Source organism: Prionailurus bengalensis, chromosome B2 (assembly GCF_016509475.1).
Source record: "Prionailurus bengalensis isolate Pbe53 chromosome B2, Fcat_Pben_1.1_paternal_pri, whole genome shotgun sequence".
Lineage (NCBI taxonomy): Eukaryota > Metazoa > Chordata > Mammalia > Carnivora > Felidae > Prionailurus > Prionailurus bengalensis.
Window position 1 is genome coordinate 31,436,102 of NC_057349.1, and position 7,754 is coordinate 31,443,855.

The 7,754-nt window shown below is 40.6% G+C and overlaps 1 pseudogene; it reads left to right on the top strand.

Annotated features, from left to right (window-relative positions):
- Window positions 1-234: 234 nt before the first annotated feature.
- LOC122489377 lies at window positions 235-2,202 on the top strand (annotated as a pseudogene).
- Window positions 2,203-7,754: the final 5,552 nt, after the last annotated feature.

The following is a 7,754-nucleotide window of genomic DNA, read 5'->3' on the forward strand; positions in this document are numbered from 1 at the left end:
AGACTCCAGTCTTGGATTCATGTGAGTTAATAATAATCTCTTTTTTTTTTTACTTTTTTAATGTTCATTTCTGAGAGAGAGACAGACAGAATGAGAGCAGGGGGAGGGGCAGAGAGAGAGGGAGACACAGAATCCGAAGCAGGCTCCAGGCTCTGAGCTGTCATGTCAGCACAGAGCCGGACATAGAGCTTGATCTCACAAACCATGAGATCATGACCTGAGTCGAAGTTGAATGCTTAACCCCCTGAGCCAACCCAGGTGCCCCAATAATAATCTCTTGTAATCAATAAAAACAGGAGCTCCATTGACCATGATAGACAATGGCTTTTATTTTTTAATATCCTCCAGATGAGGACCTCATCCTAAGTTAAGGGCACCTTCCAAAGGAGGCTCCTTTCCTTGATATCCACAGTGTAGCCACACCAATTCTCAAGAAACAAGCAACAGACTCCAGGCCTTTAAATTCCCTACTCCAAAGACATACAAATTCAACTGTGTGTTCAGCAATTGAAACTGTATACCTGGTCTACTTTCCAGGGCCCTGTTTTTAAATCAAGAAATGTGCAGCCTACTCTCCTTCTCCCAGTCTTGGTTTGTTTCCTGGGTTTACTCAGATTATCTAGCTGATTCACTGCTGCTGTAAAAAATAAGGCTGAAAAAAATAAATAAATAAATAAATAAGGCTGAGCGTGCTGTGTTGAAAGGCACTGAAACCAGAGGAAACCAGCTATGAAAACCCTATCAGCTGATAGATTTCTTCCTGATAACTCCTCATAACTACTAGGGCAGTCTAGTCTAGATTTGCCAGTCTAGGGCAAATCTCCAGGAGCTGACCAAGAACCAGGGCTGTTTCAGCCCAGATTGCCTGTGATCTCCTTCCCCATGCTTGAGGGTGCCAAGCCATACTTTAACATGGACCCTGGCTACCTGGAAGGCCTGGTGCGAGGGTGCAAAGTCAGCCTCCTGACCTAGCAGGGTTACATCAACCTGGTCCAGTGTGAGACCCTGGAAGATGTGAAAATTCGTCTCCAGGCCACTGATTATGGCAACTTCTTGGCTAATCTAACAAATCCTCTTACTGTTTCTGTTTCCAGAATAGACACTGAGATGAATGCAGAGAATTTGAATATTTCTGTAATCATTCCCTGGAACTCCTGAGCACATTTTTCCACGTATATGACATGCAGTTATATGAAAAACAACATGATTCTACTGATGAATGGTGCATTGCAAAAAAGAAAGAAAGAAAGAAAGAAAGAAAGAAGAAAGAAAGACCTATGAAAGAAATTCTGGTGAAGTGCCACCTATTGGGCTGTTTCACAGAAATGGAAGTGGTCAACATTTCAGAGACACCGATCCCTTTTTTTTTTTAATTTTTTTTTAAGTTTATTTATTTTTGACAGAGAGAGAGGCAGAGAATGAGCAGGGGAGAGGCAGAGAGAGATGGAGACACAGACTCAGAAGCAGGCTCCAGGCTCTGAATTGTCAGCACAGAGCCTGACGCGGGGCTCGAACCCACAAACTGCCGAGATCATGACCTGAGCTGAAGTCAGATGCTCAACCAACTGAGCCACCCAGGCGCCCCGACACCGATCTCTTTAATGCTGCTCTGGTTGAAACACCATTAGCTCCATTCTTTCAAGATTGTATGTCTGAAAATAACCTAGTTGAACTGAGTGTTGAATTACTGCACATTAAACCGTACAAGTCTCACCCTGAGGCATCCTATAAATTCTGTAAGAATCATGGTGAGGTCACAGTAGAAATTATGTGTCCCATTCTTGAGTTTGAGGCTGCCAGAGGTGCTTCTATCATCACTTTTAACTCCTTTGGCACTGAACCAAGCAAAGGCGGCCAGGAGACCCTTTACCCAACCTATGGCAAGCTCTGTCTTGAGGGGTGGTGCCTGTGGGCTCAAGCAGAAGACTTCCATCAAGTGAGACGAGTAGCGGACCACTATAGCAGACCAGCCTTTGTTTGAGGCTGTGGGTGATGGCAGCAGAGGAAAGACTTTGGAGGATGTGTTTTATGAGTGTGAGATAGAAATGAACGTGCTGACAATCAACAGGCAATCCCACCATAGCGTGCTTCACGCATACACAAAGCTGAAGGAGCAAGAAATGAGCAATATCATGTGGATAATAGAATGCATGTCAAAAAACACATCAAAGTAAAATTAACATTTACATTCCAATTTTATAACCCAGTGTGGGGCCTCAAATGCAGAAAATCATAAATATTAAGGAGAGGATTTGAGGAAAGTCAAAAGAATTGCATTATATTACCTGGGTTATACAAAAATAATCCATGCTGCACCTTCATGAATTGCAGACCCAATGGAAATATAGTAAACCAACCCAGAAATAAAGTGTTCCTTCCTTTTTTTTTCCCAGCAGCCTTAAATGTTGTTTCCGTGTTTATGTCTCATTCTTTACCAGACCTTAGACATTAATTCTGATTAATCCTATGGTGCTTTTCTTATTCTCATTTGGTTGTATTAAAAAATCAGATAGGGGCGCCTGGGTGGCTCAATCAGTTAAGCGTCCGACTTCGGCTCAGGTCATGATCTCGCGGCATGTGAGTTCAAGCCCCGTGTGGGGCTCTGTGCTGACAGCTCAGAGCCTGGAGCCTCTTCAGATTCTGTCTCTCTTTCTCTCTCTGACCCTCCCCCACTCACACTCTGTCTCTCTCTGTCTCTCAAAAATAAACATTTAAAAAAAATTTTTTTTAATCAGATCTAATTTTAAACAAAGGAAAAAGAAAAAGAAATGTGCAGCTTCTCCACCAAAACAGCTGGGATTTGAGGTTCTAGATCCTGTTGGATACCTCACTTTCCACTTCACAATTAACCCATGTTTTTACACAGAAAGGGGAAAAATCTCCTATCAAATAGTGGAAGAAATAATTAGGTTCTTAAGAAAGTTGAAAGTTATCCAACAACCCCTTTCCAAGGGGAAAATAATGCATATATTAGAAGAGAAAATGCAATCATATGGCTTCCCCAAGCCTCTCAAGCACCAAGCATCACCCACCTATGTATCCTCCAGAAAGTAACAGGTAGACTGTGATTTCTGCACATTAGTGGTTCCCATACTGCTTCCCAGTTCTCTATCATTATGGGAAAATGTTCTTTGCCAGACATCAGTTCGCATGAAGCAAGACACCTCACAAGAGTCTAAAATGAAGCTAATTTAGATGGCAAAACTCAGGGGTGGGCAGCAATTTTGGCTCAAAATTTTCTAGCAACGGACTCAAAACAGTGTTAATAGTGGCTATCATATAAAACCCAAAGACTAACTGATAGAGACCAGAAATCTATTTCTCAAGTTCCTACTTTAAAAGTTCCAATTTTAAAAAGTGATCCTCTGAATGATACTGTTTTAGGAAGCCCACTAGGGGGTTTCACAAGCCTGTTTCTTGTGGGATTGTTCAATATAGGTAAATATCATCAAACCAATAGATAATTCTGTAACAAGAATTCTACAGAAAGTCAACACATTACAGCAGGATAAGTATAGCAATAGGAAAAAATACAAAGTAACCCAGAAAAATAAAGCGATTAACTCTTACTGGTGTAAGGCAGGTCAAGAAAAGTTTCCTGGAGAAAGAGACATCTGAATGGAATTTTGATAGGTGTACCTTGGAATTTTCCAAGTAAGCAGTAGAAGGGGGACATTCCGGGCAAAGGAAACCACAAGAAAGTAAAGGCAGGGAGTCATGAATCAGCATGTTTTCATAAAGATCTATATCTATAATCAGATTAACTGACTGGAGAAAAGGCTAAACAGGCAGACACAGGAGAGGTGGGCAAGATGAAGAAATGTTTTGTATACTGTGTTAGAGATTTGACATTTATTATAAAACAAAATTACCTAAGTTCTAAATGAAGGCATTAAAAAATAGTAATGAAGATGAGAAAATATACTTAAGGTTGTCTGGGAGGTAGAATTTACACTAAGTATTAATAAAATGAAGGGGTTGAGGGAGAGGTAAGAATGTAAGAGAGTCAGGGGCACCTGAGTGGCTCAGTCGGTTAAGCATCCGACTCTTGATTTTGGCTCAGGTCATGATTTCATGGTTCATGAGATCAAGCCCCATGTCTGGCTCTGTGCTGAGAGTGTGGAGCCCACTTGGTATTCGCTCTCTCCTTCTCCCTACCTGCCCCCCGCCTCAAAATAAATGAAAAGCATTTTTAAATCTTTATTTTAAAAAAGACATTTTTGAATAACCACCATGAATCTGATGTTAAGTGCCAGAGATACAAGAGTGAACAAGACAGATGCAGTCTCCCACAAAGCTTATGGTTGAATACATATTATTTAAGTGATTCAAGACTTTCAGGAACACAGCTAATCCATTAATAGGTAAAGAGAAATTTTTTCAATATCGAGTTACTGACAAAGAGAAATGAAATGAACGTATAAAGATCTAAATTTTAAAACTTGCATAGTAAAATCCTTAAATAAAACCAGTGACAAATTATAGCCCATAGATGTCAGCAAAGACCCACCTATGGGCAGGAAAACATTTTACCAGAAGAGGTAGTGTTTTAATTTCTGCCTTGTGTTTCTTTCCCCTCCGTATATTCATTTTTGTTTTATGTTCTCCATGTTTTAATAGCACGTACCCAAAGCAAATTTTTCCTATTATTTCATCCATTTATTGAATATATTTTATTTTGTGAATTTTATTCAACTTATTCACCAGTTCTGGTAATCTAGTTTTGCTCTTCTCTCTACTCTAAAGGACTTTTTGTCTATAATATAAAACCTAGTGCTTGATGGTATACAGGCACAAATTGTTCTCTAAAACACTGGTTTCCAAAATAGAGTGTGTACCCTACAGTGAATGTACACAAGATCCTTAGGATTATGGGAAGGAAATACTAGGATTTCTATTTACATACATTTGGCAACCTTTAAACTTTCTATTTGTCTATGTTATGGTACATATAATCAAGTCATATTATTAGTACATGTTAATAATTTATGATAATTTATAAATAAACATATGCACATAGGTTCTCAAATATTTTTTATTGAGAGAGCTGTCTTATCCATTTGGGCTGCTATAACAAAATACCAGAGACTGGGCAGCCTATAAACAAGTTTATTTCTCATAGTTCTGGAGACTGAGAAGTTCAAGATCAGGGTACCAACGTGGTTTCATTCTGGTGAAAGCCCTCTTCCTGATTCATAGCCAGTGCCTTCTCACTGTGCCCAGAAATGGAGGAAGGGTCAAGAGAGTTCTGGGAAGGTTTCTTTTATAAGAACACTAATCCCATTCAGGAAGGCTGCATCCTCAGGACCTAACCACCTCCTAAAGCTCACCCACCCCCAACCCCAGCTTAATACAATCACATTAGGCAAAAAGATTTCAACATGTGAATTTGGGAAGACACAAACATTTAGACCATAGCAAGTGCTTTGTGATTTTTTTTAAAAAAATTGAGCGCCATAGTCCAAATGTGTGTTTTATCTTGTCTACATAATTGAAGTGTATGTTCTTCCAGGGAGTGATGGTATCTTACTTCTCTTACCTTTTCCAAGGCACACTGTACATGTAAATGCTAATATTTATTGACCACCACTGACATACAATTCTGTTCTTCAAACCATCAACCTGGGGGCCACTCTTTGAACACACTTTGGAAGCATTTTCATTAAAGCTAAGGACAGCTTAGAAAATGTTAATTAAAAACTAAAACTGAAAGTGAAACAAAAATGTTTTCCTTTGGACCAGCAGGAAGAAGACTTAATGAAAAACTTCAATAGTAATTGTAGAAGTAATATTATAAGTAGGGCAATGGGAAGGATTAGATAAAGCCATGCCACCAGCAGCCTCAAACCAAAGAATGTCCAGTTGCCCCTGTTAATTCATATTTGGTGTGATTTTTCACTGATAAGAATAACTCATAATTAACCTAACCAGCTTACTCATGCTTCTTAAACCTCAGTGTACATAGGAATTTCTAGGACGTAGCCTAGATGCAAATTCTCAGTTTCACCCCAGGGATTCTGAATCAGCAGGTCAGGGGGGTCCAGAAATGTGCATTTTCATCAAGCACCCCGGAAAACTCTAAGCTGGTTATCTGAAACACAACTTTGAGGTAAATGTCCTAGACAAGATTATTCTACCTTGTCACCAGCCATGAGAATTGATCAAAAAACAAATCTAAGAACTCGTTTACCAGTCTGTTACCCTCGCCAGCTCTTATTGCCAACTGTGATCAGAAGTGTGAAACAGTCTATGTTCTTCCCTCAGAGATGATCACATTGCTAGCTGTGAGATGGTCCAGATCCCTTAGAACTGGGTAGAGACTGTGGTCTTGGTACTCCAGCACCAATCGCTGCTCCTTCATGTGCCACCCGGGCATTTTATAATATTTACTTGATAAACCATTGCTCAGTAATGAGCCTCATCTCCTCCTGGCCCGATCTATGTGGCCGGACTGATCTCTTATCCATTAGGTAGACCATCTTCTGGCTCTCCTGTCTTCCCAACAGATGTGAACATGAGAAATCCTGGAGCAGAGTAAGATGCTCCTGTATGAAAATAATGGAGACTCACCTGTGTGTGTACAGAGTGGGGAGGGCTATACCCAGGGATGGAAGCAGCAGTGGGAAGACACGCTGCAGGAAGACCTTTCAAATTAGACTCTTATGTCCACATACACCTTGGAACATCATTGCCTCCTCTTCACACATAAACAGAAATCAGAGCAGCACTTGTTCCTTGCTAAGTCAAGTAACTGAAGAAGCTAGGTGATAGGCTGGGGTCTTCACTTCTCCATTACCTGCCACCACTACCCCAGCTGTCAGAGAGCCTGCCTGCTCCCAGTTGTGCTATTCCTTAGACTTGACTGACAGAGTGGCTGCAACTAGAGAGATCCACAGTGCTTCTGAGTTCTCCCCCAGGGCTGGACCTGGAAGGACACAGACCTTCACCCTTTTCCCACTACATATCACCCCTCCAAACCAGCTGTTACCTCTGTAGAGACATGAGCTCACAGACCCACAGAATTAGACAGCTAAGGACTAAAACCGCTGCAAAACAGAGATAACAAATCAAACACCATATACTATCTACTGCAGAATTCAGAAAGAGATGAAACAAGAACTTAAAATAAGATGGTAAATGCACCTAACAATATAGTAAAAGATATCAGCAATCTAAAATTTTTTTTAATGTTTTTATTTATTTTTGAAGGAAAGAGAGAGAGATAGAGCATGAGCGGCGGAGGAGCAGAGAGAGAGGGAGACACAGAATTCGAAGCAGGCTTCAGGCTCTAAACTGTCAGCACAGAGCCCAATGCGGGGCTCGAACCCACAAACTGTGAGATAATGACCTGAGCCGAAGCCGGACGCTCAACTGACTGAGCCACCCAGGCACCCCAAAGATGTCAACAATCTAAAGCAAAACTGGTAATTCATAAAAATAAAGAGATAATATTAGAGGTTTAAATGATAACAGTTTATGTTGCAAATACTCTGGGTGGAACAAGTAGCAGATGGATAGAGCTGAAGCAGAAATGGTGAAGTGGAAGCCAAGACGGAAGAGGCTCCCTGAACAGGGCAGGAAAGAATAAAGGCCTTGAAAACATAAAAGGGAGTCCAGCAAAATGGGGGATAGAAATAAAAGTCTCGACATCTGGTTAATAAAAGGTCTTGCAGTGAGAAAGCAAAAGAGAAGAATAAACATTTGAGGAAATAGTGACTAATGAATTTAACAATATTACAGAAAGATGAAAGGCC